This window comes from Carcharodon carcharias (assembly GCF_017639515.1).
Source record: "Carcharodon carcharias isolate sCarCar2 chromosome 24 unlocalized genomic scaffold, sCarCar2.pri SUPER_24_unloc_1, whole genome shotgun sequence".
Classification (NCBI taxonomy): domain Eukaryota; kingdom Metazoa; phylum Chordata; class Chondrichthyes; order Lamniformes; family Lamnidae; genus Carcharodon; species Carcharodon carcharias.
In genome coordinates this window covers 3,138,465-3,149,791 of record NW_024470584.1, presented here as the reverse complement: position 1 = coordinate 3,149,791, position 11,327 = coordinate 3,138,465, and the positions used below count along the sequence as shown (strand labels likewise).

The following is an 11,327-nucleotide window of genomic DNA, read 5'->3' as shown; positions in this document are numbered from 1 at the left end:
TCCCCCACTCCCCCAATCTCTCTCCCACTCCCCCAATCTCTCTCCCTCTCCCCCAATCTCTCTCCCTCTCCCCCAATCTCTCTCCCTCTCCCCCAATCTCTCTCCCTCTCCCCCACTCTCTCTCCCTCTCCCCCAATCTCTCTCCCTCTCCCCCAATCTCTCTCCCTCTCCCCCAATCTCTCTCCCCCACTCCCCCAATCTCTCTCCCACTCCCCCAATCTCTCTCCCTCTCCCCCAATCTCTCTCCCTCTCCCCTACTCTCTCTCCTTCTCCCCCACACTCTCTCCCCCACTCCCCCACTCTCTCTCCCCCACTCCCCCACTCTCTCCCCCAATCTCTCTCCCCCACTCCCCCAACCTCTCTCCTTCTCTCCCTCTCCCCCAACTCTCTCTCCCTCTACCCCAATCTCTCCCCTCTCCCCCACCTCCTCTCTCCCTCTCTCTCTCTCCCCATTATCTCAAACTCTTTCCAAATACCACTCTCATTCTCCCCCACTCCTTCTCCCCCCACTCCTTCTCCCCCCACTCCTTCTCCCCCCACTCCTTCTCCCCCCACTCCAACTCCCCCACCTACAACTCCCCCCACTCCCTCTATCCCCATTATCTCAAACTCTCCCCAAATACCTCTCTCCCTCTCCGCCAAAGTCACTCTCTCTCTCTCTCTCGCTCCCCCTCCCTCCCTCCCTCTCTGTCTGCTAGAAGCTCCAGTGCAAATATAACTTGTCCTGACCTTTCAAAGACACAGGAAGTCGATATTTACAATAAAAGTGCCCAGAGGTTCAGAGAGAAGGAAGCTTTACAGAGTAAAAGGAAGAATTTACAACCAAGAGTGATGAGTTAAAAGTGTAAGTAATTTATTTTATTGGAGGAAAGAATGTAGCACAACTTAACTCGCATAACCAGCAGCGTCATACTGAACCGGGTCATGTGCTTTGCTGGCATTAGTTGAGGGATAATTATTGAGCTCAGGTAACTGGACAGACAGGACTGACTGGTGCTCATCGAGAGGCTCGGACCAATGTCTCATCTGAACAATAGACCCTGCGACACTGGAACACTCCCTCAGTACTGACCCTCCGACATTGCGGCACTCCCTCAGTACTGACCCTCCGACATTGCGGCACTCCCTCAGTACTGACCCTCCGACAGTGCAGAACTCCCTCAGTACTGACGCTCCGACAGTGCAGCTCTCCCTCAGTACTGACCCTCCGACATTGCGGCACTCCCTCAGTACTGACCCTCCGACAGTGCAGAACTCCCTCAGTACTGACCCTCCAACAGTGCAGAACTCCCTCAGTACTGACGCTCCGACAGTGCAGCATTCCCTCAGTACTGACCATCCGACAGTGCAGCACTCCCTCAGTACTGACCCTCCGACAGTGCAGCTCTCCCTCAGTACTGACCCTCCGACAGTGCAGCACTCCCTCAGTACTGACCCTCCGACAGTGCAGCACTCCCTCAGTACTGACCCTCCGACAGTGCAGCTCTCCCTCAGTACTGACCCTCCGACAGTGCAGAACTCCCTCAGTAATGACGCTCCGACAGTGCAGCTCTCCCTCAGTACTGACCCTCCGACATTACGGCACTCCCTCAGTACTGACCCTCCGACAGTGAGGCACTGCCTCAGTACTGACCCTCCGACAGTGAGGCACTCCCTCAGTACTGACCCTCCGACAGTGCAGCACTCCCTCAGTACTGACCCTCGGACAGTGCAGCTCTCCTTCAGAACTGACCCTCCGACATTGCGGCACTCCCTCAGTACTGACCCTCCGACAGTGCAGAACTCCCTCAGTACTGACCCTCCGACAGTGCAGAACTCCCTCAGTACTGACGCTCCGACAGTGCAGCATTCCCTCAGTACTGACCATCCGACAGTGCAGCTCTCCCTCAGTACTGACCATCCGACAGTGCAGCTCTCCCTCAGTACTGACCCTCCGACAGTGCAGAACTCCCTCAGTACTGACGCTCCGACAGTGCAGAACTCCCTCAGTACTGACGCTCCGACAGTGCAGCTCTCCCTCAGTACTGACCCTCCGACAGTGCAGAACTCCCTCAGTACTGACCCTCCGACATTGCGGCACTCCCTCAGTACTGACCCTCCGACAGTGAGGCACTGCCTCAGTACTGACCCTCCGACAGTGAGGCACTCCCTCAGTACTGACGCTCCGACAGTGCAGCTCTCACTCAGTACTGACCCTCCAACAGTGCAGCTCTCCCTCAGAACTGACCCTCTGACAGTGCAGCACTCCCTCAGCACTGACCCTTCGACTTTGCAGCACTCCCTCAGTACTGACCCTCCGACAGTGAAGCACTCCCTCAGTACTGACCCTCCGACAGTGCAGCACTCCCTCAGTACTGACCCTCCGACAGTGCAGCACTCCCTCAGTACTGACCCTCCGACAGTGCAGCACTCACTCAGAACTGACACTCCAACAGTGCAGCACTCCCTCAGTACTGACCCTCCGACAGTGCAGCACTCCCTCAGTACTGACACTCCGACAGTGCAGCACTCCCTCAGTACTGATCCTCCGACAGTGAAGCACTCCCTCAGTACTGACCCTCCGACAGTGCAGCTCTCCCTCAGTACTGACCCTCAGACGGTGCAGAACTCCCTCAGCACTGAATCTTTGACTTTGCAGCACTCCCTCAGTACAGACCCTCAGACAGTGCAGCACTCCCTCAGTACTGACCATCCGACAGTGCAGCTCTCCCTCAGTACTGACCCTCTGACAGTGCAGCACTCCCTCAGTACTGACCCTCTGACAGTGCAGCACTCCCTCAGTACTGACCCTCTGACAGTGCAGCACTCCCTCAGTACTGACCATCCGACAGTGCAGCTCTCCCTCAGTACTGACCCTCTGACAGTGCAGCACTCCCTCAGTACTGACCATCCGACAGTGCAGCTCTCCCTCAGTACTGACCCTCTGACAGTGCAGCGCTCCCTCAGTACTGACCATCCGACAGTGCAGAACACCCTCAGTACTGACCCTCCGACAGTGCGGCATTCCCTCAGTACTGACGCTTCGACAGTGCGGCACTCCCTCAGTACAGACCCTCCGACAGTGCAGCACTCCCTCAGTACTGAACCTCCGACAGTGCAGCTCTCCCTCAGTACTGAACCTCCGACAGTGCAGCACTCCCTCAGTACTGACCCTCCGACAGTGCGGCACTCCCTCAGTACTGACCATCCGACAGTGCAGCACTCCCTCAGTACTGAACCTCCGACAGTGCAGCACTCCCTCAGTACTGACCCTCTGACAGTGCAGCACTCCCTCAGCACTGACCCACCGACAGTGCAGCACTCCCTCAGCACTGACCCTCTGACAGTGCGGCACTCCCTCAGTACTGACCATCCGACAGTGCAGCACTCCCTCAGTACTGAACCTCCGACAGTGCAGCACTCCCTCAGTACTGACCCACCGACAGTGCAGCACTCCCTCAGCACTGACCCACCGACAGTGCAGCACTCCCTCAGCACTGACCCACCGACAGTGCAGAGCTCCCTCAGTACTCACCCTAATACCGTGCAGCGCTCCCTCAGTACTGACGCTCCTACAGTGGAGCACTCCCTCAGTACTTACCCACTGACTGTGCAGCGCTCCCTCAATACTCACCCTCCGAGATTGAAACATTCCCTCAGTACTGAACCTTTGACAGTTTAGCACTTCCTTAGTACTGACCCTCTAACAGTGCAGCACTCCCTCAGTACTGACCCTCTGACAGTGCAGCACTCCCTCAGTACTGACCCTCTGACAGTGCGGCACTCCCTCAGTACTGACCCTCCGACAGTGCAGCACTCCCTCAGTACTGACCCTCCGAGATTGCAGCAATCCCTCAGCACTGACCCTCCGACAGTGCAGAACTCCCTCAGTACTGACCCTCTGACAGTGCAGCACTCCCTCAGTACTGACCCTCTGACAGTGCAGCACTCCCTCAGTACTGACCCTCCGACAGTGCAGCACTCCCTCAGTACTGACCCTCCGACAGTGCAGCTCTCCGTCAGTACTGACGCTACGACAGTGCAGCACTCCCTCAGTACTGACCCTCTGACAGTGCAGCACTCCCTCAGTACTGACCCTCCGACAGTGCAGCTCTCCTTCAGAACTGACCCTCCGACAGTGCAGCTCTCCCTCAGTACTGACCCTCCGACAGTGTGGCACTCCCTCAGTACTGACCCTCCAACACTGCAGCTCTCCCTCAGAACTGACCCTCCGACAGTGCAGCACTCCCTCAGTACTGACCCACCGACAGTGCAGCACTCCCTCAGCACTGACCCACCGACAGTGCAGAGCTCCCTCAGTACTCACCCTAATACCGTGCAGCGCTCCCTCAGTACTGACGCTCCTACAGTGGAGCACTCCCTCAGTACTGACCCTCCAACAGTGCAGCACTCCCTCAGTACTGACCCTCTGACAGTGCGGCACTCCCTCAGTACTGACCCTCCGACAGTGCAGCACTCCCTCAGTACTGACCCTCCGAGATTGCAGCAATCCCTCAGCACTGACCCTCCGACAGTGCAGAACTCCCTCAGTACTGACCCTCTGACAGTGCAGCACTCCCTCAGTACTGACCCTCCGACAGTGCAGCTCTCCGTCAGTACTGACGCTACGACAGTGCAGCTCTCACTCAGTACTGAACCTCCGAAAGCGCAGCACTCCCTCAGTACTGACCCTCCGACAGTGCAGCTCTCCTTCAGAACTGACCCTCCGACAGTGCAGCACTCCCTCAGTACTAACCCTCCGACAGTGCAGCTCTCCCTCAGTACTGACCCTCCGACAGTGCGGCACTCCCTCAGTACTGACCCTCCAACAGTGCAGCTCTCCCTCAGAACTGACCCTCCGACAGTGCAGCACTCCCTCAGTACTGACCCTCCGGCAGTGCAGCTCTCCCTCAGTACTGACCCTCCGACAGTGCGGCACACCCTCAGTACTGACACTCCGACTGTGCGACAGTCCCTCAGTACTGACCCTCCCACTGTGCAGCAGACCCTCAGTACTGACCCACCGATATTGCAGCACTCCCTCAGTACTGAACCTCTGACAGTGCAGCACTCCCTTAGTACTTACCCTCTAACTGTGCAGCGCTTCCTCAGTACTGACCCTCCGACAGTGCAGCACTCCCTCAGTACTGACCATCTGACAGTGCAGCACTCCCTCATTACTGACCCTACGAAAGTGCAGAACTCCCTCAGTACTGACCCTCCGACAGTGCGGCACTCCCTCAGTACTGACCCTCCGACAGTGCAGAACTCCCTCAGTACTGACGCTCCGACAGTGCAGCTCTCCCTCAGAACTGACCCTCCGACAGTGCAGCACTCACTCAGTACTGACCATCCGACAGTGCAGCACTCCCTCAGTACTGAACCTCCGACAGTGCAGCACTCCCTCAGTACTGACCCTCTGACAGTGCAGCACTCCCTCAGCACTGACCATCCGACAGTGCAGCACTCCCTCAGCACTGACCCACCGACAGTGCAGAGCTCCCTCAGTACTCACCCTAATACCGTGCAGCGCTCCCTCAGTACTGACGCTCCTACAGTGGAGCACTCCCTCAGTACTTACCCACTGACTGTGCAGCGCCCCCTCAATACTCACCCTCCGAGATTGAAACACTCCCTCAGTACTGAACCTCTGACAGTTTAGCACTTCCTTAGTACTGACCCTCTAACAGTTCAGCACTCCCTCAGTACTGACCCTCTGACAGTGCGGCACTCCCTCAGTACTGACCCTCCGACAGTGCAGCACTCCGTCAGTACCGACCCTCCGAGATTGCAGCAGTCCCTCAGCACTGACCCTCCGACAGTGCAGAAATCCCTCAGTACTGACCCTCTGACAGTGCAGCACTCCCTCAGTACTGACCCTCCGACAGTGCAGCACACCCTCAATACTAAACCTCCCACAGTGCGGCAGTACCTTAGTACTGACCCTCCGACAGTGCGGCACTCCCTCAGTACTGACCCGCCGACAGTGCAGCTCTCCGTCAGTACTGACGCTACGACAGTGCAGCTCTCCGTCAGTACTGACCCTCCGACAGTGCAGCTCTCCTTCAGAACTGACCCTCCGACAGTGCAGCACTCCCTCAGTACTAACCCTCTGACAGTGCAGCACTCCCTTAGTACTTACCCTCTAACTGTGCAGCGCTTCCTCAGTACTGACCCTCCGACAGTGCAGCACTCCCTCAGTACTGACCATCTGACAGTGCAGCACTCCCTCATTACTGACCCTACGAAAGTGCAGAACTCCCTCAGTACTGACCCTCCGACAGTGCGGCACTCCCTCAGTACTGACCCTCCGACAGTGCAGAACTCCCTCAGTACTGACGCTCCGACAGTGCAGCTCTCCCTCAGAACTGACCCTCCGACAGTGCAGCACTCACTCAGTACTGACCATCCGACAGTGCAGCACTCCCTCAGTACTGAACCTCCGACAGTGCAGCACTCCCTCAGTACTGACCCTCTGACAGTGCAGCACTCCCTCAGCACTGACCATCCGACAGTGCAGCACTCCCTCAGCACTGACCCACCGACAGTGCAGAGCTCCCTCAGTACTCACCCTAATACCGTGCAGCGCTCCCTCAGTACTGACGCTCCTACAGTGGAGCACTCCCTCAGTACTTACCCACTGACTGTGCAGCGCCCCCCTCAATACTCACCCTCCGAGATTGAAACACTCCCTCAGTACTGAACCTCTGACAGTTTAGCACTTCCTTAGTACTGACCCTCTAACAGTTCAGCACTCCCTCAGTACTGACCCTCTGACAGTGCGGCACTCCCTCAGTACTGACCCTCCGATAGTGCAGCACTCCGTCAGTACCGACCCTCCGAGATTGCAGCAGTCCCTCAGCACTGACCCTCCGACAGTGCAGAAATCCCTCAGTACTGACCCTCTGACAGTGCAGCACTCCCTCAGTACTGACCCTCCGACAGTGCAGCACACCCTCAATACTAAACCTCCCACAGTGCGGCAGTACCTTAGTACTGACCCTCCGACAGTGCGGCACTCCCTCAGTACTGACCCGCCGACAGTGCAGCTCTCCGTCAGTACTGACGCTACGACAGTGCAGCTCTCCGTCAGTACTGACCCTCCGACAGTGCAGCTCTCCTTCAGAACTGACCCTCCGACAGTGCAGCACTCCCTCAGTACTAACCCTCCGACAGTGCAGCTCTCCCTCAGTACTGACCCTCCGACAGTGCGGCACTCCCTCAGTACTGACCCTCCAACAGTGCAGCTATCCCTCAGAACTGACCCTCCGACAGTGCGGCACTCCCTCAGTACTGACCCTCCAACAGTGCAGCTCTCCCTCAGTACTGACCCTCCGACAGTGCGGCACACCCTCAGTACTGACACTCCGACTGTGCGACAGTCCCTCAGTACTGACCCTCCAACAGTGCAGCACTCCCTCAGTACTGACCCTCCCACTGTGCAGCAGACCCTCAGTACTTACCCTCTGACAGTGCAGCACTCCCCCAGTACTGACCCTCCAACAGTGCAGCACTCCCTCAGTACTGACCCTTCGAAAGTGCAGCACACCCTCAGTACTGACCCTCCGACAGTGCAGCACTCCCTCAGTACTTACCCTCCTACAGTGAAGCACTCCCTCAGTACTGACACTCCGACAGTGCAGCACTCACTCAGAACTGACCCACCGACAATGCAGCACTCCCTCAGCACTGACCCTCCGACAGTGCAGCACTCCCTCAGTACTGAACCTCCGACAGTGCAACACTCCCTCAGTACTGACCCTCCGACAGTGCAGCTCTCCCTCAGTACTGAACCTCAAACAGGGCAGCAATCCCTCAGTACTGACACTCCGACAGTGCAGCACTCCCCCAGCACTGACCCTTCGACTTTGCAGTGCTCCCTCAGTAGTGACCGTCTGACAGTGCAGCACTCCCTCAGTGCCTACACTCCGACAGTGCAACGCTCCCTCAGTACTGACACTCCGACAGTGCAGCACTCCCTCAGTACTCACCCTACAACAGTGCAGCACTCCCTCAGTACTGACCCTCCGACAGTGCAGCACTCCCTCAGCATTGACTCTCTGACAGTGCAGCACTCCCTCAGTACTGACCCTCCGACAGTGCAGCAATCCCTCAGTGCCTACACTCCGACATTGCAACGCTCCCTCAGTACTGACACTCCGACAGTGCAGCACTCCCTCAGTACTGACCCTACAACAGTGCAGCACTCCCTCAGTACTGACCGTGAGACTGTACAGCACTCCCTCAGTACTGACCATCCAAGAGTGCAGCACTCCCTCAGTGCCTACACTCCGACAGTGCAGCGCTCCCACAGTTCTGACCCTCCCAAAGTGCAGCACTCCCTCAGTCCTGACCCTCCAGCAATGCAGCACTCCCTCAGTACTGACCCTCCGACAGTGCGGCACTCCCTCAGTACTGACCATCCGACAGTGCAGCTCTCCCTCAGCACTGACCCTCTGACAGTGCAGCACTCCCTCAGTACTGACCGTCCACATTTGCGGCACACCCTCAGTACTGACCCTCCGCCAGTTGGCACTCCCTCAGTACTGACCCTCCGACAGTTCGGCACTCCCTCAGTACTGACCCTCCGACAGTTCGGCACTCCCTCAGTACTGACCCTCTGACAGTGCAGCACTCCCTCAGTACTGACCCTCTGACAGTGCAGCACTCCCTCAATACTGACCCTCCAACAGTGCAACACTCCCTCAGCACTGACCCTCTGACAGTGCAGCACTCCCTCAGTCCTGACCCTCCGACAGTGCAGCACTCCCTCAGTACTGACCCTCCGACAGTGCAGCACTCCCTCAGCACTGACCCTCCGACAGTGCAGCACTCCCTCAGTAATGAACCTCCGACAGTGCAGCTCTCCCTCATTACTGACCCTCCGACAGTACAACACTCCCTCAGTACTGACCCTCCGGCAGTGCAGCACTCCGTCATTACTGACCCTCTGACAGTGCAGCACTCCCTCAGCACTGACCCTCCGACAGTGCAGCACTCCCTCAGTGCTGACCCTCTGACAGTGCAGCACTCCGTCAGTACTGACCATCCGACAGTGCAGCACTCCCTCAGTACTGACCATCCGACAGTGCAGCACTCCCTCAGTACTGACCCTCGACAGTGCAGCACTCCCTCAGTACTGACCCTCTGACAGTGCAGCACTCCCTCAGGACTGACCCTCCGACAGTGCAGCACTCCCTCAGCACTGACCCTCCGACAGTGCAGCACTCCCTCAGCACTGACCCTCCGACAGTACAGCACTCCCTCAGTACTGACCCTCGGCAGTGCAGCACTCCGTCATTACTGACCCTCTGACAGTGCAGCACTCCCTCAGCACTGAACCTCCGACAGTGCAGCACTCCCTCAGTACTGACCCTCTGACAGTGCAGCACTCCGTCAGTACTGACCATCCGACAGTGCAGCACTCCCTCAGTACTGACCATCCGACAGTGCAGCATTCCCTCAGTACTGACCCTCCAACAGTGCAGCACTCCCTCAGCACTGACCCTCCGACACTGCAGCACTCCCTCAGTACTGACCCTCTGACAGTGCGGCACTCCCTCAGTACTGACTCTCCGACAGAGCATCACTCTCTCAGTACTGACCCTCCGACAGTTTGGCACTCCATCATTACAGACCCTCCGACAGTGCAGCACTCCCTCAGTCCTGAACCTCCAACAGTGCAGCACTCCCTCAATACTGACCCCCCGACAGTGAATCACTCCCTCAGTCCTGACCCTCCAACAGTGCAGATCTCCCTCAGTACTGATCCTCTGACAGTGCAGCACACCCTCAGTCCTGACCCTTCGACAGTGCAGCACTCCCTCAGTACTGACTCTCCGAATGTGCGACAAACCCTCAGTACTGACCCTCCGACAATGCAGCAGTCGCTCAGTACAGAGCCTCCGACAGTGCAGCACTCCCTCAGTACTGCCCCTCCAACAGTGCAGCACTCCCTCCGTACTGACCCTCCCACCCTGCAGTATTTCCTCAGTACTGACCTTCCGACAGTGCAGCACTCCCTCAGTACTAACCGTCCGACAGTGCAGCACTGCCTCAGTTACTGACCCCCCGACAGTGAAGCACTCCCTCAGTACTGACCCACCGACAGTGAAGCACTCCCTCAGTCCTGACCCTCCAACAGTGCAGCTCACCCACACTACTGACCCTCTCACAGTGCAGATCTCCCTCAGTACTGAACCTCCGACAGTGCAGCACTCCCTCAGTACTGACCCTCCAACAGTGCAGCACTCCCTCAGTTATGACCCTCCGACAATGCAGCACTCCCTCAATACAGTCCCTCCGAAAATACAGCACTCCCTCAGTACTGACCCTCCGACAGTGTAGCACTCCCTCAGTACTCAAACTCCGACAATGCAGCATTCCCTCAGTACTGACCCTCCGACAGTGCATCACTCCCTCAGTACTGACCCTCTGACAGTGCAGCACTCCCTCAGTACTGACCCTCCGACAGTGCAGCACTCCCTCAGTACTGACCGTCCGACTGTGCAGCACTCCCTCAGTACTGACCCTCTGACAGTGCAGCACTCCCTCAATACTGACCGTCCGACTGTGCAGCACTCCCTCAGTACTGACCCTCTGACAGTGCAGCACTCCCTCAATACTGACCCTCTGACTGTGCAGCACTCCCTCAGTACTGACACTCCCACAGTGCAGCACTCTCTCAGTTCTGACCCTCTGACAGTTTAGCACTCCCTCAGTACTGACCCTCCGACAGTGCAGCACTCCCTCAGTACTGACCCTCCGACAGTGCATCACTCCCTCAGTACTGATCCTCCGACAGTGCAGCACTCCCTCATTACTGACCCTCCCACATGGTAGCTCTCCCTCAGTACTGACCCTCCGACAGTGCAGAGCTCTCTCAGTACTGACCCTCCGACAGTGCAGCACTCCCTCAGTTCTGACCCTCTGACAGTGCAGCACTCCCTCAGTACTGACCCTCCGACAGTGCAGCACTCCCTCAGTACTGACCCTCCGACAGTGCGGCACTCCCTCAGTAGTGACACTCTGACAGTGCAGCACTCACTCAGTACTGACCCTCCGACAGTGCGGCACTCCCTCAGTACTGACCCTCTGACAGTGCAGCACTCCCTCAGTACTGACCCTCCGACAGTGCAGCACTCCCTCAGTACTAACCCTCTGACAGTGCAGCTCTCCCTCAGTACTGACCCTCCGATAGTGCGGCACTCCCTCAGTACTGACCCCCCGACAGTGCGACGCTCCCTCCGTACTGACCCTCCGACAGTGCGACACTCCCTCAGTACTGACCCTCCGACAGTGCAGCACTCCCTCAGTACTGACCCTCCAAAAGTGCAGCACTCCCTCAG

The 11,327-nt window shown here is 57.7% G+C and overlaps 1 protein-coding gene across 2 annotated transcripts in view; it reads left to right on the top strand.

Annotated features, from left to right (window-relative positions):
- Positions 1 to 670: 670 nt before the first annotated feature.
- LOC121273483 (CD276 antigen-like) overlaps positions 671 to 11,327 on the top strand; it is a 60,741-nt gene continuing 50,084 nt past the window's right edge. The window contains exon 1 of one of the 2 annotated variants that reach the window (XM_041180651.1): positions 671 to 844. The gene's annotated coding sequence lies outside the window, so the exon portion shown is untranslated. The remainder of the gene's footprint in view (positions 845 to 11,327) is intronic. The other variant, XM_041180650.1, reaches the window with a different exon arrangement.